Source organism: Balaenoptera physalus (assembly GCF_965194825.1).
Source record: "Balaenoptera physalus genome assembly, chromosome: 9".
NCBI lineage: Eukaryota > Metazoa > Chordata > Mammalia > Artiodactyla > Balaenopteridae > Balaenoptera > Balaenoptera physalus.
In genome coordinates this window covers 99,026,781-99,047,749 of record NC_138888.1, presented here as the reverse complement: position 1 = coordinate 99,047,749, position 20,969 = coordinate 99,026,781, and the positions used below count along the sequence as shown (strand labels likewise).

At 37.2% G+C, this 20,969-nt stretch overlaps 1 long non-coding RNA gene across 1 annotated transcript; it reads right to left on the bottom strand.

Moving 5' to 3' along the window:
• Nucleotides 1–688: 688 nt before the first annotated feature.
• Nucleotides 689–19,978, bottom strand: LOC309666678. The gene is made up of 3 exons (XR_014267234.1): nucleotides 17,512–19,978; nucleotides 17,258–17,370; nucleotides 689–3,291 (listed from the first exon to the last, which is right to left on the bottom strand). It is a non-coding gene; the product is annotated as an uncharacterized lncRNA (long non-coding RNA).
• Nucleotides 19,979–20,969: the final 991 nt, after the last annotated feature.

Sequence of the window (20,969 nt, the reverse complement as noted above, 5' to 3'; positions counted from 1 at the left end):
CCGCAAGCATGTCTACAGAGGAGATTGCTAAGCTATAGGTTCATTTCTTCTTTTAACAGACACTGCTGGAAACAGGAGGTATTATATTCCTTCAAAAGCAGGTGGTCTCCTGATAAACATATGCACGTTAGGGCTGGCAGAAACTATTAAACCTGTTGTTATGTAAGAAGCTTTTGGGCAGGAAAGAGCTCTCTGCAGGAGGCTCCCTTGTCTTGTCACTAACTTTAACCAGGCACCCGCATGCTCTACTCATCTCCTGCCCTAGCACACCTTTCAAATCTTTTGATCACACAATACCTTGCCTAACCTGTTGGTTCTTCCAGTAGATCAAAGAAGTAGAAATGAAGAATAAGTAATTAACAGGTGACCAGATCTCTTCCCTAGCTTCCTGTTCAGTAATCTTGGGAACAAACTGTGAGATCGGAGATGGCATCTAAAGAAAGATCATGAGGAATCGACACACCTGTACACAAGCCTGCACACAGTGGTAGATGACGACAACTCTGACCCCCATCTCCATGATTAACTGAGATTACTTCCCCTATTTTCCCTTTAAAAACTTTCATAGCTGAGCAGAATCTTCAGAGGTGGTCTTGAGACATGAGTCCACCTTCTCCCCAGATTGCCAGCATTCTGATTAAAAGCAACATTCCGTTCTACCAACATTTGCCTCTCTCTTGGGTATTGATTTTCGAGCAGTGAGCAGCCAGACCTGAGTTTGGTAACACTTAAAGATAGAGAACCTTCAAGAAATGATGAGTATTAAATTCCGTTTTTGCTATAGTCTGATAAATGGCGCTCTCAGGGAACTACAACCTGATCAACCAATGATTTCCTTCCTCCATCTATACAATCATCCTGGAGGGAATAGTTTCTCCACAAAGAAATGAGACAAGAACTACTTCCCATCTCTCCTTTACAGAAGGTGTCATATTTATTTTCATCTGTATTATATGTAAATTAATTTGATTAAAATTTTCAATCAGCAGCAAAAAAGCACAAAAAGGTTTCATGACTGCTAGTTTTAGAAGGTATGGATGGCAGAAGCCAAGGGGAATAACCAAGTACCATGACCACAGGTCATCCATAGAGACAGAATGTCACTGCACGAGGTAGGTTCACCAAAATGACCAGCTTTGTCTATCCATACCCCTGAAGAGTTGATTTTCTTAAAATGAAGTTTCAATTACTGAAAGAGAAGGACTAAAAAGTGATTTTCTTCCCATTGTATAATAAATACATTTCAAAACCCATTGCACCTTATGATTTTGGTATACATATGTGCTATTGATGTAAAAAAAAGTTTATATAAAAGTTACTTGTGGACAAAAAAAAATAATGTAATTTGCACTGTGAATACAAAAGAAATTACTCTATAATAGAGCTTATTTTAAAAAGCAAAACACTGACTCAGAAACTTGCTTGATTTTTATTTTCCATTGAAGACATTAGCTTAGTTCAGTTTTAATCTACGGTTTAGTTGTGCATTATCGGGCATCTAAAGATATCATAACTTAATCCAATTCTTCAACAAATATCAGTTTGCTAAAGAAAAGCACGAGGGAGAGAATAAGCGCATAACTGTGACAAAAAAAAATTCCACAGCACTGCTTCGGAGGAAATCAGAGAAGGAAGGAACCAAATGAAATCATGGACAACAGATACTGCTTTGCCATCTATTGTAGGAATCATCCTTTTTCTTGGAATATAAAAATTACACACATTGTATCTTACGTTTACAAAGTGAAAACGAATGTGTTTCATCTGACAATGAAAAAGTAATGGCTATGAGAGCTCACATGTCAGAAAGTATCACAATATTCTGATTCATGAAGAGGCTCCATATGGCATTACTTCTGTGTTTATTTTGAATCCTGTAATTTCTTCTGAACGGAGAGGAACTCGCAGATCTAGCGTGTAACTTTCTCGGGAAGGGCTCTGTTCAGTTAGTTAGTGTATGTTACTTTTCAGGCAGTTCTGTTACCCTGAAGAGCAATTTCGGGAAGACCTCTGCTTTGCTAAATGTTCTTAGTGCCATCTGCTGCATGCTTCCGGCTACTGTAGAGTGGCCACTCAGGTTAATAGGAGTTAATGAATCTACAAAGTGCCGACATCATATTTATCAATTTACAATCCACGTGTGGAAAGAAAACACAAGCTAACAGCATTCTGACATGGAAAATTCTTCTGAAACTGTCTTAGAAATAGTTAACAATAATGATTAGCTTTGTGATCTTACACTAAAACTATGGCTTTAATGTACTCTATTTCTTCTGTTTCAAAAGTTTATGTGTAGTAATTTCACCTAATACTTATCAGTAGTATCAGCTTCAGCTCTTCTGAAGTTATGCTATTATTCACAGGGAACTATACTCAATATCTTATAAATAACCTGTAATGGAAAAGAATTTTTCAAAGAATATATAGATAGATAGATAAATATATGTATAAAATAGAATCACTTTGCTGTACACCTTAAACTAACACAACACTGTAGATCAACTATATTTCAATACAATTTAAAAAAAAATAAAGTGAAGCTATTATTATCTTTCAGCTTGCTCCTAGAAAGGTAAAAAATCTATTGTATTTGGAAGCAGCAAAGATCACTTAATGGCACTAATAATACAGTTTAGTGGGAGATGTTTGTATTGTTTGTTTTTAATTAAAGGGCTTATTTTTTAGCTAAAAAATAAAATAGGACAGATATAGAGAGACATAAAAAGAATAGTTGAGCCCATTATTCTGAAGAGTATTGCCAAAGATCCGTATTGATAGCTGACGGCTATCTAAGTGGAGGGAGGAATCTGCTTGTGATCAGATCACCTTGTAGACAACAGGGAAGGTCACATCCAAGTGCACAGCCCTGAGGCTCCTTAACCAACAACCCGTTTGGAAGCGCCGTCTGTAACTCCTCTGAAAACTGGTACATACCACGTCACTAATTATAAACCTTGGATATTTTATTTTCTTACTTAGGTTGCCTTTTCCTGAACAAAATTCATCACCGTGAGACCTGCTGTGTGTTAGGGAGACTGCCAGGTAAGCCTGAGCTCCTGCATCAACTCCGGTTCCACTCTGTCCCCTTCTTCTGACACCGGGGGTCCTGATGTCCTTCAGGTCCAGGGACATCTGCTGCCTGGAGCGGCTCCTTGATTTGGGGGATTCTTTTCCAGCCTCATCTTGCCTGGTGGGGGGGGGGCTTCTCTGCATCACTTGCGATGGGCTTAGTAAGTGGTACCTTTCAACCAGATTTTCACACTTGCTGTTAAGTGCATCATGAAACATCCCCTGTTGAGATAATGGCATAGTTCAATCCGCAGTCGTCGAGTTTATTACCTAAATTTGTGGGTTTAAAATGCCCAGAGAGGATTGCCACAGTCTTTGTCTCTCAAACTAACTGTCCTGAACAGTTAAGCTGATACAGTCCCCTGAGTTCATCTCTCCTTTTATTCCAGAGAATTATGCCTTTCCTTCACTCTGTCTAAAGACTGTCCTCAGCTGGTGAATAATGAATCCAAGGATCCTGTTTCCTGGTCTGTTGTAAGATCATAGCCTCCTAAAATGTACACAAGCCATTTCCTCTGCGTTGGAAATGAGGCAGACTGCGTGCGAATGCAAAGTGTTTCATTATGTATAAAACAAATCACAGTTGCAAAATAATAAAGAAATTAGAAGCATTAGGGTAAAAGGCTGCAAGGACAAATACGATCAAAAGCCTGGCAAGGCAATAACAAATACATCACAAAAGTACTTAGATCGTGGGGACTGTTGAAAGAAAGTGTCAGTTTATTATTTCTAAAAGCCGGTAGACTGGGATTGATTGAAATCTTCCCTACTCACTATGAAAATACAGTAATACAGTACTTAGATTTTCTTTTTTAGTCCCTGAGAATTTTAAACGTTATTCTGTGTACAGTAGAGATGGAAGGTCACAATGTTTAAAGTGAGCCTAGGTGTATCTTTCCTGGGAATCCTTCTCACATGCACCCCAAGATGATTAGGAAAAGAGCACTTCTTGGCCTAGAACACCTAGAATATCTGCTCTAAGACTCCCCATTTAACAGTTAATAAAACCATGAGATAGGTACTGTTGTTCTGCCCGTCAGAAATCTCCCTTTTTCGTGGTTCGTCCAGTACCCAAGTTTTTGTGCTCTCCTGACACCTCTTCTCCTGGATGTAAGGGATCTGAGAAACCCATTGTCTCTACACTATGGTGCCTTGATGTGTTCCCTTTCCTGGGAGGTTATACATTATAAGAACCCACCACGCGGGCAGGGTAATTAACCTGCAAAACCTCCGCATGCGCAGAGTGAGACCGACCCTGACCGTAGCTGTGTGAGGGGCCGGTTAGCTTATCTGTTATGGTTGGAAAATGGTTGCTGCCCCTACGATTCATTCAGGTCTTTATTTGACATTATTTAACCCATAATTGCTCAAGAGACAATATTAGTGAAAATGGTGTTTGAACCCAAGTCCACTGGAGCTCCGAAATATATTCATTTTTCAGAGAACTACACCTACAAATATCAAGAGAGCTACACAAAAATCAGGGTTAGACCCAGGGCATCTCATGGGTTTCTGCCAATGACCTAGCCTAACCAAGAATAAAACCCCGATATTTAGGTTTATTTTTCCACCTTCAGTTTGATTTAATTCTTTAAAAATATCCCTTAACTCAGTCACCTGCCTTCTGTCCTGACATACTTAATTTCTAGTCTGAATCGGGGTATATGTTATCCTAAAGCATTTTCTGTCAGCCCGTCTGGGCCGCACTTTTACACGAAATTCAGTCTTTCCTTCCTGCTTCTCCCCATTTGCCTTCCCTCTTGGACTAACAATCCACATCGTCCCCCACGCCAACTTCTCCCTCGTATTTCTTTTCTACCTTTCAGAAAAGAGACGTCTGAAGACATTCCACAGAAGACAGAAAAGGTCGAGAAATAAATGTAGTTAAACAAATGAAGTGAATATAAGATGACATTTGCAGGGGAATAGGTTGGGATAATGAAACGGAAAAGAAATTCAGGATTTCCTGTGTTGGAGGAATGGAGCTGAGCATCTCTAGGCAATAGTGACTCAAAACAAAAAGCCTCTTGAAAACCAAATTGCTTCTGAGAGAGCCTTTCTTAGTGTTTTATCAAGCATAAAATGTCCAATAGCTATCAGTAGAAATGTAGAAAGGCATTCCTGCGGCCTTCTTGAATTCATGCTGTGTTCAAAGCCTAGGAATTAAATGTCAGATCTACCCCATAACAAAAGCAGACCCTCAGCCGCCCCGGGGGTCTCCAGGAATGAGACTCTAGCCCTCAGGAGACAGGTGGGCAACCTCGTCCAGCTCCGCCATGAGTCTGCCACGGGGTAAACACCCTTCCCACTGAAGAACGTTCACACAGTCCTGTGCCTTGGGTGAGACCATCTCCGTGGTTTTTCTTCTCTTTATTGTACTGGATCTTACTTTAGGACGGTATAACTGCTTTGCTTTCCTTTACCACTCATTTTTCTGATTGTAATGTTCCCTTTCTATGTTACGGAATACATTGGATCAGATTAATTTTCATCGTATAAGAAGTAGCATAGAAATATTCTTTCTCTTTTGTTTCATGATAGCATTATACAATCCAGTAGAACCACTTAAAAATGTAAGAAATGTTTCCCGATGAGCATGGCTGTAAAAGTCAGCTTTCCTCCTTCTTCTACTGGAAAACGTAGAAAAGCAACCAAAACGTGAATCTATTTTTTAGTGAAACTAGGAGACAGGTAAATTCCAGGCTCAACATACAAGTAAGGCTACAGAAAATTATTTCTACCAGCTCTGGATAGGTGTGTAGTTGTATTTTGCTGTGATCTTAATCTGTACTTACCTAATGACCTGTGATGTTGAGCACCTATTTAATGTGCTTATTTGTCACCTGAATATTTTTGGTGAAGTGTCTGTTAAAAGATTCTTCCCATTTTAAAATTGAGTTGTTTTTCTTGTATTGGGTTTTGAGAATTCAAACCTTGTCCATCTGTTGGTGAGCACTGGGGGGCAGTACTGTTATCTCATTATGATTTTTAACCTGCATTTCCCTGGTTGTAAATGAAGCCCAGCACTTTTTACAAAGGTTTATCGGCCTTTTGGACTACTTGCTTGGGCAAGTGCCTATTCATGTACTTCGCCCATTTTTTTCTATTGGATCTTCTCCCTTTTATTGATTTGTATGAGCTCGTTGTATGTTACGGATATGAGTCCTTTACCTGTCAGCAAATATTTCTTCCACTCTCGCTTGTCTTTTAGTCATTTTTGTGGTACCTTTTGACGAGAAAATTTTGTAATTCTAAGATAGTCCTATTTTTTTATCTTTTCTTTTTCTTATCTTTTTCACTTGTGCTCTTTGTGTCTCATTTGAGACACATTTCCCTTCCCAGATGCCAAGAATATGTTATGCAAACATTTCCATCAACTTTATCATTGTGCCTCATCCACCTGTGAATGGTGTAAGTAGGGACCCACTAGTATATTTTCCCACCTAGATACCTATTACCGCTTCCTGCACTGTTTATTTAAAAGATATGCTTTGGGGACTTCCCTGGTGGCACAGTGGTTAAGAATCTGCCTGCCAATGCAGGGTACACGGGTTCGAGCCCTGGTCCAGGAAGATCCCACAGGCCGTGGAGCAACTAAGCCCGTGAGCCACGACTACTGAGCCTGCGCTCTAGAGCCTGTGAGCCACAACTACTGAGCCCGTGTGCCACAACTACTGAAACCTGTGTGCCTAGAGCCCGTGCTCCACAACGAGAGAAGCCACCACAGTGAGAAGCATGCGCACCACAACAAAGAGTAGCCCCCGCTCGCCGCAACTAGAGAAAGCCCGCATGGAGCAACAAAGAGCCAACGCAGCCAAAAATAAATAAATAAATAAATAAATAAAATAAAAAATAAAAGATATGTTTTCCCACTGCTCTGCACTGCTTAATCCTGTTTCCAGGCTCTCTCTTCTGTCCCACTGGGTTATCTTAATTATTCCACACAGTCTTAATGTTACTAAATCTTGATATCCCATTGAGATATCTGATACCTTGTCATGTTTCACAAACTATCACTTACCATTTTGACTGCTTTTTATTCCCTTGTGTATCTCAAATCTTTCACCCAGGGTCATTTTTATTCTTATGAAATACATCCTTTAGAATTTAGTATAGTTTTGTGGGTGTTGACCACTTCCAAATTTTGTTTATCTAAAGATGTCTCTATTTTATTTCACCTTCATTTTAGAGGATAACTTCACCAGCTGTCTATCTATCTTAAAATGTTGACGATATTATTCTACTGACCCCTGGCATCCTTGGTTGCATTAAGGAGTGAGCTGGCAGTCAAGCTGCTGGGCTCTTTCTTGGAGGTAATCTACCTTTTCTTTCTCCTGTTGTGTTTGCCTTAGGTATTCTGCATTTTCATTATCATGCATCAAGGTGTGTGCTTCCTTTTTTATTCAAATTTTATTGAAATAATTGTAGATTCACATGCAGTTGTAAGAAATAATACAGAGAGATCACACTGTGCACTTTTCCTAGTTTTCCCCAATGTTAAAATTTTATAAAACTATAGTATAACAACGAGCAAATTAACTTTTGTACAATCATCTGATCATATTCATATCTCTCCAGTTTTACCTGTGCTTGTTTGCATATGTGTGTGTGTTTAGTTTTATATAGTGGTATCACATACGTAAGCTTGTGTTTCCCTTACCCTAGCAAAGGTAAAGAATAGTCCCAATACCGAAAGGATCCTTCATGTTGCCTTTTTATAACCACACCCACCTCCCTCCACAGCCTCCTGGGTCTAGAGGGACAAACTACAAAAATCAATTCCTACCCGAGTTATTTGAGGTCTTCTCCATCTATGTTCTGTGTTTCTTAGTGTGTCCTATGCATTCTCCATCTCTTTGTTTCTTCATGCTGCAATCTGGATAATTTATTCCTAACCAGTCTTCTAGCACACTAATTTTCTTTTCAGCTATTTCTATTCAGTTGTGAAATCTTTCCACTGAGCTTTTAATTTTAGTTACAGTTTTAGGATGAGAAGATTGATTTGGGTTTTATAAAATCAGTGTCTTTCTTAAAATAATTTTTATTTCTTCTGCCCGTTGTTTTTTATAGTGTTAGTTTGTAACCATAAGTTGTCTTATAATACATGTCTGTTAATCTAAATATCTGAATTCATTATAATCTCTTTCTAATGTCTACTTTATTTTGCTGGTTCTAATTTATGGTATTTTCTTTTCGGGGTGTCTGATCATTGTATTTGAAAAAAAAATAATTGCAGGAATAATTCAAGGCCTCAAAAGATTTCACTCGCTTTCATCAGGGTCTTGGGGGCTTTACAAAAGTGTCCTCTGCAGAGCCTGCGGGTTCTAGTAAGGGCTCCTTTCTTTCTGGGTCACCCTTCCTCAGAGGGGATAGCTCTTTTCAGACTCTGCAGTTGGGTAGGAATTGATTTTTGAAGCCTGTCCTTTTGCCTCAGGAGGCTGCCAAAACCACAGCTCAGTTCCACAGCTGTTTCTTTCAATAGACAAATACCATCTGGGCAAAAGCAGCTTTTAGTTTTGAGCTTAACCCTCTGAATTTTCAGTTTCTCCTAGATTTTGGCCAGGTAATTCTTCATTATCTTGTTAGCACTTTTATGCTTTTAGAAAAATTTTAAACATTTTACCCAGCTTTTTTTAGTTACCATTTCAGGATTCTGAGGGCCACTAGATAGCATTTTTTAAAAATTTTTTTGAAATTTTGAGTCATGTTAATGTAATACCAATTTAGAAATTACACACGGGTGCACGCACACACAAGCATGCACACGCACACACACGCACACACATTATGGAAAAATTCCAAAGATGCACTTGTAGGGGTAGAAAGCTTTGGGAGAATTTTATCACAGCTCTCCATGCCATAATACTCTGTAAAATCAGCCACACAACCATGGAGTCTGTGTTTTGTTATTTACTTTTGAGGTTTTTAAAAAAAAGATGTACAGATTGCCAAAACTTCTTGGCACAAATACAACTAAAACACAGAATGGAGCATGGGGGTAGGGGAGATCAGACTTATTTTCCATATTAATCATAAAAGTTCGTTTACTACTGAAAGTTTTTCAGGCAGTCGAATTTAAAATAGTGTATCGGTTATCTTTTCTTTAGTTTAAAAACTGTGCCTTCCACTTAACTAAGAGGAAAGTATCATGACTGGTACTGCTATATTCAGTTGGCTTCAGTTGCCTGGTGAGCTCTGGAAAAGTCACTATGAATATAAGAAAGTATATATAAGAATATAAGCAAGAAAGCTTGTACCTTGATCTATGATTACGGGAAGGCACATCTCTACAAGGCAGCAGCAACTTCAAAAACCAATAGCTTAGTGCCTCTTAAGTGTGGCTCCTAGGTGAGCCATTATGCCTTAAGCAAAGAGTTATAGATTATAAGCTCCCTGAAGACAGAAACAATTAAAATAACACGAATGGAGACATAAGGACCTACATAAAACTGAAAGAGTTCCTATTTCATAACCTGTAAAATAAAACAACAGTGGTGGGTAGTTCATAATATTGACAGAAAACAGTAAGATGTTTTTCACGTAAAAAGAATTGTAGTTTAAATTAAGACAAAAGATGATATGGAATGTCTGTAAGTCAATCCCATTTCATATTGTCTATAAGTGCATCCCCAGACAGCAAATTCACTTAGTGATCGAGCTGTGTTTTATCCTCCAGGTATTTTAACCCTCTTCTTACAGCAATCTGAAGAAGGCGGAGAACAGTGTTGATTTGAGTGCTGTCATTGCCCTGCTGCTCATCCCTTCTCCCTGCCAAAATGGTCCTACATTGAGAAAACATAGTTAAGAAGTTGCACCAGGGTTGACTTATTTAGAATCACATCTGCTCTGATAGGCCCTGGGATGTTCTCAGGTAACATGAATGCCTCACAGGGAATGATAAGAAGAAGGTCTGCAGTTATCACATTATGAATGTGAGTTTGATGCACAGCACTTATTGAAGGTAGTCTTTTTCAATTATTTTCACTAAATATTGTGTAGATACCAAAAAAGAATAAAATACGTGTAAAGTACAAAAATAGCAATGCAACACTTGGACAAACACCTGTTTACCTGCAACCCAGCATTGATATTGCTTTCTAGGTCTAAATGCTGGTCTCCAATCTCATCCTTTTTCCTGACCTCTCCGCTCTATCCCAAGTAACCATCACCATATTTTCTGCATCTTGCCTTTGCTTTTTAAAGTTGTCACCAAGTATATATACGCAAATGACATATTGTTTACTTTAGTATCAATACTTCATATAAATGGAATTATCGAGTGCCTTCTTGAATTTGGCTTTTTTGCCCCTGAGATTCATCCACGTTGGATATGGTTGTAATTCACTTGTTTTCCTGTAGTTTACCAGTCCCGTGTACGAATATTCCACAATTTATTGATTCAGTCTACTATTGGGTTGTTTCCAGTTTTTTGCTGGTAACAAGCAGTGCTTCTAATAACATTCTTGCACACATTTCCTGGTAATCCGTGTGCACGTGGTTTTCAGGAATAGAGACAAGGATGGAATGTACAGGTCCTAGGTATGGTGTATCTTCAACTCAGTTGGAAAACATCAAATATTTTTGGTTTCAATTCACACTTCCTTCTACCACAGTGTCCTGCTGGCGCCATACTCAAGGCAAAACATCATGGTCTCACATTACAATTTTTTGCCAATCTAGTGGGTATGAATTGACTTCTCATTACAGTCTTAATTTCCATTTGCCTGAGTCTTAGTGAGGTTGAACATCTTGTATTTTCTGGCTGCCTGTTTTCCCAAGTGAAATGACTGTACTTTTTTTCTTTTTGGCCCGTTTTATTGGATTGTTTGTCTTTTTCCTGTTGATTTTTGTGATTTCTTTATACGTCCTGAACTCTAATCCTTTGTCAGTTATATATATTGCAAGTATCTCCTGAATTTGGTTTGTCTTTTTATTTAACTTATGGATATTTTGAGCAGAAGTTATTTAATGTATCCATTAATGCATTTGGGGCCTTGCTTTAGAAAGTCTTCCCTATGCTGTATACATAAAGATATTCTCCATCAGTACAACAATTGGAAATTATTTATGTGTTTCTGTTTAGGCCCAATTTTATTTTCACCATAGTTATCCCAATGCCTTTTCATTAAAAATCCATTTGTCTCCATTAATATAAAATGCCAACTTACCATCAATCAAGTTTATATATGTTTCATTTCTGTTTCTGGGCCCTCTTCTATTTTGTTCACTGGCTTGATTATTATAGTTTTATAATTATTCTTAACAATTTATCTCAGTAAGGCAAGTTTATTCTTTTCAGGGGTGTCTTAGCTATTTTGGACTTTTTGCTCTTCAATACAAATTTTAGAATCAGTTGGTTTGTTAAGTTCTATAACAATAAAATATACACAAACACAAACCAAAATTCGTCAGACGTTTTATTAGAATTGCGTTGAATTTACAGATTCACTAAAGGGAAAGTTGATTTTTTATGATGTTATATCTTCCACCCTGTAAATATGGTGTTTCTTTCCATTTACTTAGGTCTTGCTTAATGATGTTTGATTACATTTTATAATTTTCTCAATGAATGTTTTGCATATTTTTTGATAATTTATCCTTAAGTACTTAATTTTTATAACGTCATGGTAAAGGTTATATTTGTTTGATTCCGTGTTCTCTTTCTTGCTCATGTTTAGAGGTATGATTGAAGGTTTTCATTGCTATGTGTGTCCAGCAATCTTGCTAAATTTACTCAGTGATTCTTCAGAGGATTCTACACACACACACACACACACACACACACACACACACACACACACCCCAAACAAAAAACAAACAAAAAAATTATACCATCTGTGAAAAGTAAGAGATCCATTTTTTCTTTTTAAATTTTACATCTTTCCTTGTCTTCCTTTGCTGTCCTGATAAAATGTAACTGTGGTGATAGAAGGAACCCTTGTCTCTGTCTAAGCTTAAAAAGAATGCTTTCAAAGTTTTATCATTAGGTATTCTCTTCCCTGCTTTTGACAATACTTCAAATTAGGAAAATGTTTTGCTTTCACTGCTCAGTTCGATAAGCATTTTAACACAAAGCAATGTTTATCAAGTCCTTTATACCTGCATCCATTTATATGATTTTACATTTCTCCTTAATTTGTTAATATGGTATATTATTGAAGTTTATTTTCTGTTAAACCACCTTATAATTCTGAATCAACATAAATTTGTCAGATGTTAAGGTTTTAAAATCTATGTTCACAAGTTAGTTTGACCCATAGTTTTCTTATAATGTCCAGGTTTTGAAATCAAGGTCAGGAGAGCCACATGAAATGGACAGGGGATATTTCCTCTACTTCTATACTTTAGAATAGTTTGTGTAAAGCTGGAATGAATTCATCTGTTGAATGTCTGATGGAAATTAGAAGTAAAATATTTGAGCCTTTTTGGGAAGGTACAGGGGAGGGGAGAGTTTTTAACTACTGATTCAATTTCTTAAGAGTGAAAATTCTATTTAGTTTTTGTCTCCCTATTTCTCTATAAGTTAAATTTATATTTTGAGAATTTGTTCACTTTGTATAACGTTTTACATTCATTAGAATAATATTTGAATATTAACTTATCATTCAAACTATACAGAGTATTTGGTATACCCTCCCCCCCTTTTCATTGCTAATATTATTTTTTCACTTTTTTTTCCTTGCTCAGTCTCACCAGAGTTTGGCAATTTTGTTATCTATTTCAAATAATCAATTTTTGGCTTTATTGATTCTCTCTATTGTATGTCTGTTTTCTTTCCATTGGTCCTCTATTATTTCCTGCTTATTTTTAGGAGGTGAATGCAGATTGTTTGTCTAATTTCTTAGGTTCACTTACTTTGAGGCTTTTCTATTTTCTAACATAATGACTTAAAGCTCTGTATGTCCTTCTAAGAACCACATCAGCTTCATCACATTAGTTTGATATGCAGCGTTTTCATTACCATTCAGTTCTCAGGACTTTCTAATTTTCATTATGAATTCTTATTTGACCTATGATTTTTTAGAAATGTTAAATTTCCAGAAGTAGGACTTTTGTCTTATCTTTTTGTTAATTATTTCTAACGTAGTCCCACTGTGGTCAGAGCATGTGTCCTACATAACCCCAGCCATTTAAAGTTTGGTGAGTCTGGCTTTACAGCACAGTATGTGGTTAGTTTTGTGAAGGTTCTAAGTGCTCTTGAACAGATGAGCATTTTGCAATTCACCCATTAAGCTAAACTTGTTAATCATGTTATTCAGATCTTCTGTACACTCACTGATTTTATGTGCCTCATCTTTCAGTTACCAGATGAATGTGTTAAAATTTTCCGGTTCTGATAGTATATGTCCTTTCATCCTTTTCAGTTCATGCATATATAAAGACTGTATTATTAAGCAGATGTATACAGATTAAAATTCTTAAATCTTGCTAGTAAATTGAAACAGTTCTCCACTTATAATTACCCTTTCATCTCTACTAATGTTTTTTGTCCTAAAATCTATTTTGTCTGATGTTTAAAGAGTTATAGCTTTCTTTCCACTACTGCTTGCCCAATGTATCTTTATTCTACCCTACATTTTCAGACTGTATTCTGAAGTTTCAGGTGGGTCCTTTATTTTTTAATCAAGAGTAAAAATTCTTGTCTTTTAAATGGATCTTTAATTTTTTTTATACTGTTATATTCCTGCAAATAAAATTAGGCAAAAAATAATAATACAAAAACTGAGGTCAATTTCCCCAGGCATCACTGAAACACTCTGAAACTCATTGTAACAAAGCACCAAAGATTTCTGCATTGTACAGAACATTTTAAACCCAATTTATCTAATTACTTAGTGCTTAATGATGTTAGTGAGTATGTTTTGTCTGCTGTGTGTTTATTCTGTAGTGAATGCAAATTAACTTGACTTTCTATGCTTAATAATAAACATGTACTGTTACATAACTAAACAAAGAAATCATATGTTAAATATGGTAGGGATACTATCTAAATTGGATCTAGGTGTTCGTGCCCCTAGGTAACCTACAGAAAGAAACAGAAGCTAAACCCTCAGGAAAATAACATTAGTGAGAGATTAGACATTATCAAGAAAACAGCTGAGATACTTCTGCAAGAACAGAAAAACCTCTTTCCCGAACATACACAGAACTTAACATTTTTGCTGATACGTATGTGGTTATATCTTAGTTGGTTTTCATTTCAGATAGTACATTTTTGATAAAACATATGCAAGTCATTATTGCAAATACCTAACTACTGAGAGCTCAGATGTGAGGGATATCGATTTGTATTACTTCTACTATCTTATTTGGGTGCTTTCTATTTGTTCCATCTTATCTGTTTCTTTTTTGTTTGTTTGTTTTACTTTTTAAAAATATTGATTGGATGGTTTTCCTCACTCCTTTTCCTCGCTACAGATTTGAAAGTTAAACCTTCTACGTCTATTCTTTTGTTGGTTATCTTAGCATTTCCAGCCTGCCTACTTATCAAAATCTGAAATTATAATTTTCACTCTTTTTAAACAATGACCTTAATTAAGCCTTTAAATCTAATGATGTCTTTCTGACTTACATGTCATTATTTTTGAATATTATAGCTCTACCGTTTTGAACCACAAAAGAAGTATTGTTTTGTGTTGTTTATATTTATCCACATATTTACTACTTTCTTTGTCCTTTATTCCTCTTTACATCTTTCCACATGAAATTGGTTTCCTTTTGCCTGGAAGCCATCTTTTGAATTTTTTAAAGAGTGTATCTTTTCTGACAAACCCTCTCACTTTTCTGCATCTGGCAATATTTTTTTTCTTTTTTTCTTTCTTCAAAGTGATTTTTGCTCAGTATACAATTCTAGATTGACAGATATTTTCTCTCATTCCACTGTTTTCTGGCTTCCACTGTTGTTTCTGAGAGGTCAGTTTTCAGCCTGATTATACTTTCCTTTTCTCTGGTAGTTTTTAAGACTTTTCTTTTAGTCTATGGCCTTCTGTGCTTTGAGCTAGATAATCTATGTGTTCATTTATTTTGTATTTACCTTGAATTCATGACCCTATAGATTGCTATTTTTCATCAGACTGGCAAATTCCTCAGTCTTTTTCTTTTTAAATGTTACCAGTACCTCATTCTTTGTCCTCTATTTCTAGAACTCCAAATATTTGAATTATATTGGCATTTTTCACTCTCTTCTACCTGTCTCTTTTGTGTTATATCTTCTCTTTTTCTCACTGTCCTACCGTAAGGATAGATTCCTCAGATCTATCATCTGGTTCATCATTATCTAGATAATCTCATGAAGTCTCTAATTATCCATCAAACCTAGCCACTGGTTTTATTTCAATATATATATTTTTTTATTTCTGAAAGTCCTATGTATTCTTCTTCAAGTCTGCTTATTTAATTTTATAGCACTTTATATTTTAATCACCTCCTTTTTTTTAATGTCTTTACTGGCGTATAATTGATTTATCATGTTGTGTTAGTTTCTGCTGTATAACAAAGTGAATCAGCTATACATATACATATATCCCCATATCCCTTCCCTCTTGCATCTCCCTCCCACTCTCCCTCTCCCACCCCTCTAGGTGGTCACAAAGCACCGAGCTGATCTCCCTGTGCTATGCGGCTGCTTCCCACTAGCTATCTATTTTACATGTGGTAGTGTATATATGTCCATGCCACTCTCTCACTTTGTCCCAGCCTCCCCTTCCCTCGCTGTGTCCTCAAGTCCGTTTTCTACATCCGTGTCTTTTTTCCTGCCCTCCGACTAGGTTCATCAGTACTGTTTTTTTAGATTCCATATATGTACTTTAGCATACGGTATTTGTTTTTCTCTTTCTGACTTACCTCATTCTGTATGACAGACTCTAGGTCCATCCACCTCATTACAAATAACTCAATTTTATTTCTTTTTATGGCTGAGTAATATTCCATTGTATATATGTGCCACATCTTCTTTATCCATTCATCAGTCGCTGGACATTTAGGTTGCTTCCATGTCCTGGCTATTGTAAATTGTGTTGCAATGAACACTGTGGTATAGGACTCTTTTTGAATTATGGTTTTCTCAGGGTATATGCCCAGTAGTGGGATTGCTGGGTCATATGGTAGTTCTATTTTTAGATTTTTAAAGAACCTCCATACTGTTCTCCATAGTGGCTGTATCAATTTACATTCCCACCAACAGTGCAAGAGGGTTCCCTTTTCTCCACACCCTCTCCAGCATTCATTGTTTGTAGACTTTTTGATGACGGCCATTCTGACTGGTGTGAGGTGATACATCATTGTAGTTTTGATTTGCATTTCCCTAATGATTAGTGATGTTGAGCACCTTTTCATGTATTTGTTGGCAATCTGTGTATCTTCTTTGGAGAAATGTCTACTTAGGTCTTCTGCCCATTTTTGGATTGGGTTGTTTGTTTTTTTGATATTGAGCTACTTTTATATTTTGGAGAGTAATCCTTTGTCAGTTGCTTTATTTGCAAATATTTTTTGCCATTCTGAAGGTTGTCTTTTCATCTTGTTTATGGTCTCCTTTGCCGTTAATCACCTCTTTTTAAAAGCAAGTATTTCAAGAATGCTAAACACGGCCATTTTATGGTCTGTCTGATACATTTCATATCTGGAAGCTTCTGTCTGATACATTTCATATCTGGAAGCTTTGCCCGTTTGATTCAGCTGTTTGTTTACTCTTATGGTGCTTGTGTGCGTTGTCCTCTTTTCTTGTGTGTCTGCAGTTTTGACGACGAGCCCTGTTTTTCGACATGACATCTGCAAGTATTCCTTGAGGCCTTGGTGGCGGGTAGTAGGTTTGCACTCGGTTCTTCCAGACTCACGAGGCCACCTTTATACTGAAATACTGCTGACAGCCATTTTGAGCCACCCGGATGACAGGACTGCAGTCTGCAATGCTGTGCACTGGTTTGTTAAGAATTAATGGGAAAACCTTCTTTCCCACAAACCTACCGCCAGTTTCAAGACAGGTAATTTTCCTTCAATGTTCTTCCAATTTGCTTTGTAATTGAGGACTTAATGTGCTGAGGTTCTATGCAAGGAGAATCACCTAGGAGACCCCAGCGTTGAGTAGGTTTGCCTCCTGACTCGACCTGCCCCCAACCTGATGCCCTGTGAAACCTGAATTTCAAGTTCACTTAAATTTTACAAATACCTTCAGGGTGGTAGCTGCACTTACCTGTCAGAGCACTCACTGTCGTCAGGCTTTGGCCCTTGAGGGAGGCTGGATCAGGGTGTATCTTCTTTCACCATGTCAGACACAGACATCAATAGCACGTTTCCTTATTACTCCTGTTAGTGTACATATGAGTGTGTGTGTAAACATATATGCTATCCACTGTTCATTAAAAAGTCAGTAATTATCTAATGCCTATGTCCGAGGGTAACAGTACGGTATTTTTATTTATTTAACTAACATTTTTGATCACCTACCATTTTCATTTTGTGTTGTTTCCGTTTTCATTGCCCCTCAAGAATATCTTTTCTGTGGAGCCTGGGACCCCTGATGGCACCATGTGGTGGTTTTTCCTTCTGGAAAGAAGATGAAATAAAACTCAGTTTCTTGTGACCTTCCCCAGAAGACAGAGAATATAAAATGTCATCAAATTCTCTGTTAAGTCTTTCTTTCTGTCTGTTTTTTGTTTGCTTTTCTTTGAAATTATGTTTGCTCGTGATTTATGTTTCTATAAAATACTAGAGACAAACAAGCACCTCAGTGTCCCAAAGGAGGTAAGAAACTTGTGACTAAAAGTGATAAAGGGAATGTGAACACCCACCGTTTTGGACCAATAGCTCATTCTGGCTATGGAAACACAGCCCATGGGAGTTTAGAATAAAAAGTTTAAAAAGGAAAAAGAAAGAAAGAACATAGAGCAGGAGGGAGAGACTAAGCCTGTTTAGATCCATGTACTTGAACATTTTCATATATTTACTTCAGTTTGGGAGCAGCTAAAAAACATTTGAATCTGTATGGCTGAGCAACGTTGGATTTGCTGGGTAACCATGTTCCTTTACAAGAAAAAAGTTTTTATGAATAGATAAACATTTCAACATGTTGTATCTCTTAATATTTTTTCCTAAAGTATCTTCTTTATTTTCCCTTAACAAACTAGAAGCATCCACAAGCTATTTAACATTGCCAGAGCACCGACAGGGTGCAGGGAAATTTGCATACATTATATAATTTAATTCATCTACCAGCGACTCTTGTCTCCCATTTTGAAAGTGAGAAAAATGAGGGATAAAGAGATTAAATAATGTGTCTAAGTTTACTTGTATGTTAAATAAAGTATGATTTAAGCTAATCCAGTAAACCTCTGACTTTTCCAGTTTAATTCATAACAGAAAAAAATCTAGCACAAGTCAAATCATTTTTATTTAAACCAAAAAATTGGAACACCGTTCAAGGAGTGTTAAAGAAATAGGAATATTTCATAATTCAAATTTGAGGGATTTTTATTTTTCTTAAAGGAATTACTTGCTCTTCCACAGTGAGGAAGCTTAAGGAGCTTAGTAGATCAGTGAAGGTGGAAATAAAGCTAATATTTTAGAGGATCTATGTACCCATGTGTTTGTAGCCAACTTGTATATGCATATGTGTATACATAAAAAAATAAATACTACTTATAGAAAACATGTCTTTGATTAAGAAAAGAGAGCTTAAAAACAAGCTTTGCCATAAAAAATAGGTAAATTTATTCACGAATAACATGACAGTAAGAAAATGCATTGTCACTTCATTCCTTCTGATATTTTCCCATCTGACAGATTTCTTTCTAACCCAGAGACCATTGTTATGCAAGAAAATTATTAGCCACTATAATACATTCATATATTATTAACTGAAGTAAAGAAATATTGTCAGTTTGATGTAGCTTTTCTAAGGCTATGATTACCACAAGCAATGTATGTGTTTTTATTAAATTTCTCAAAAAAAAGATGCCGTAACCCACAATGGAAATACTTGCATTAAAATGGCACTTAGACCAAATGTCCATGCTTGAATCGCTCATAAAATATCTCCAGGAAAGTGGTGAATGGTTAGCTGTAAACCATAGTTATTTTAATCTGCTTGCTCGCATTTTATCACCATCTTAACCTAAAGGGCTCTTGTATAAATTTACGTGAAATAAGATAAATCTTGAATAAATCTGTGGCATCATTTGAAATGCAACCAAGAAAGAATGTCTCACCGAGTCCTCAAAACCCTGAACCAACTGGCCATTCATTTGTTCCACGGCTCTTTTGCTGCCTCTTTCATTTCTGTCTGTGGTAGAGGCAGAAAGATATGGTAATTTTTAGGTAAAAAGAATACTGATGTTGCTCTAACCTTCTAGAATGTTACTGAGCTAGACATGCTTATTTACCTATTGACTGGTATTGTAGACATTGAAATATTTTATTTTAAATGAGAAAATAGTTTTCCTATGAATAGCTAGCATAATTTCCTCAGGTGCATACTAAAAACTAAAATTCTAAATATAGAACTATATGGTGCATAGAGCAACATATATTACCAGATGACAGGAAGAAAAACTCCCTTCCTCAGTGCCTTCAGAGGCTGGCTTAAAGGGTTTCTCTATAGTGAGGTTTCTCAACCTCAGCACTATTGGCATTTGGGGAAGAATCACTCTGCTGTGGGGATTGTCCTGTGTGTTGTAGGCTGTTTATCAGCATCCCTGGCCTCTACCCCCTGAACACCATAGCAACACCTCCCCACTGCCTCTCTCACCTGCCCTGTGCCCACCAAAAATGTCTCTAGGTCTTGCAAATCTCCCTCAGGGGCAAAGTCACCACTGGTGTAAAGAATGCATAGAGGGGCTTCCCTGGTGGCGCAATGGTTCAGGATCCGCCTGCCAAGGCAGGGGACACGGGTTCGAGCCCTAGTCCGGGAAGATCCCACATGCCGCAGAGCAGCTAAGCTCGTGCGCCACACTACTGAATCTGCGCTCTAGAGCCCGCCAGCCACAACTACTGAGCCCGCAAGCCACAACTACTGAAGCCTGTGCACCTAGAGCCCGTGCTCCGCAACAAGAGAAGCCACCGCAATGAGAAGCCCGTGCACTGCAACCAAGAGCAGCCCCTGCTCGCCGCAACTAGAGAAAGCCCGTGCGCAGCAACAAAGACCCAGCACAGCCAAAAATAAGTAAATAAATAAATAAGTAAAATTTTAAAAAAAGAGAATGCAAAGAGGAATGCATAATTAAAGAGCATATTCGTTGGTCTTGGATTATCAAGTTCAGATAATTTTTCTATCATTCTATGTTATATACAGTTTTAGATCATCTTTCTATCATTCCATGTTATGTATAAAACTCCGGTCTAAAAAGGGTTTAAAGCTTTTGAAAAATTACAGTACACTGCAGGCTGCATTACACAGAGATAATAAGTGTTCTAGAGTTTTCACACATGTAGGCACTCAGTTAAGAGTTGTTGCATGAACTGATGCGTGGATGAGTAAATGAATTCTCACTAAGAGAATGAGATGGGAGTCTTCTCTAAACTCAGGTACTACTAGTCATGACCCAGCTGACCACTGCCAAGCTGACACTGAGAGGCCCACCTGGGGGCCCAGGTGAGGAATTGTTCATTTAAGTCTCATGCCGTAGAGCCACACAGTAGCAGACTATCATGTGTATATGTGTATATATATATATATATATATATATATATATATATATATATTTGCTGCTATAGGTTCATTTTCAGAAGCTTAATCTGGACATTTGTGGGACAAGTTGCAGAGCAGAGGAACCTGAGCTCACCTCCTTTCATGAAAACACCAAAATCACACCTAACTGCTTAACAGCCATCGACAAAAAAGACTAGAACCTACCAAAAAGATCTTCTACTTCCAAAGACAAAGAAAAAGCCACAAGGAGACAGTAGGC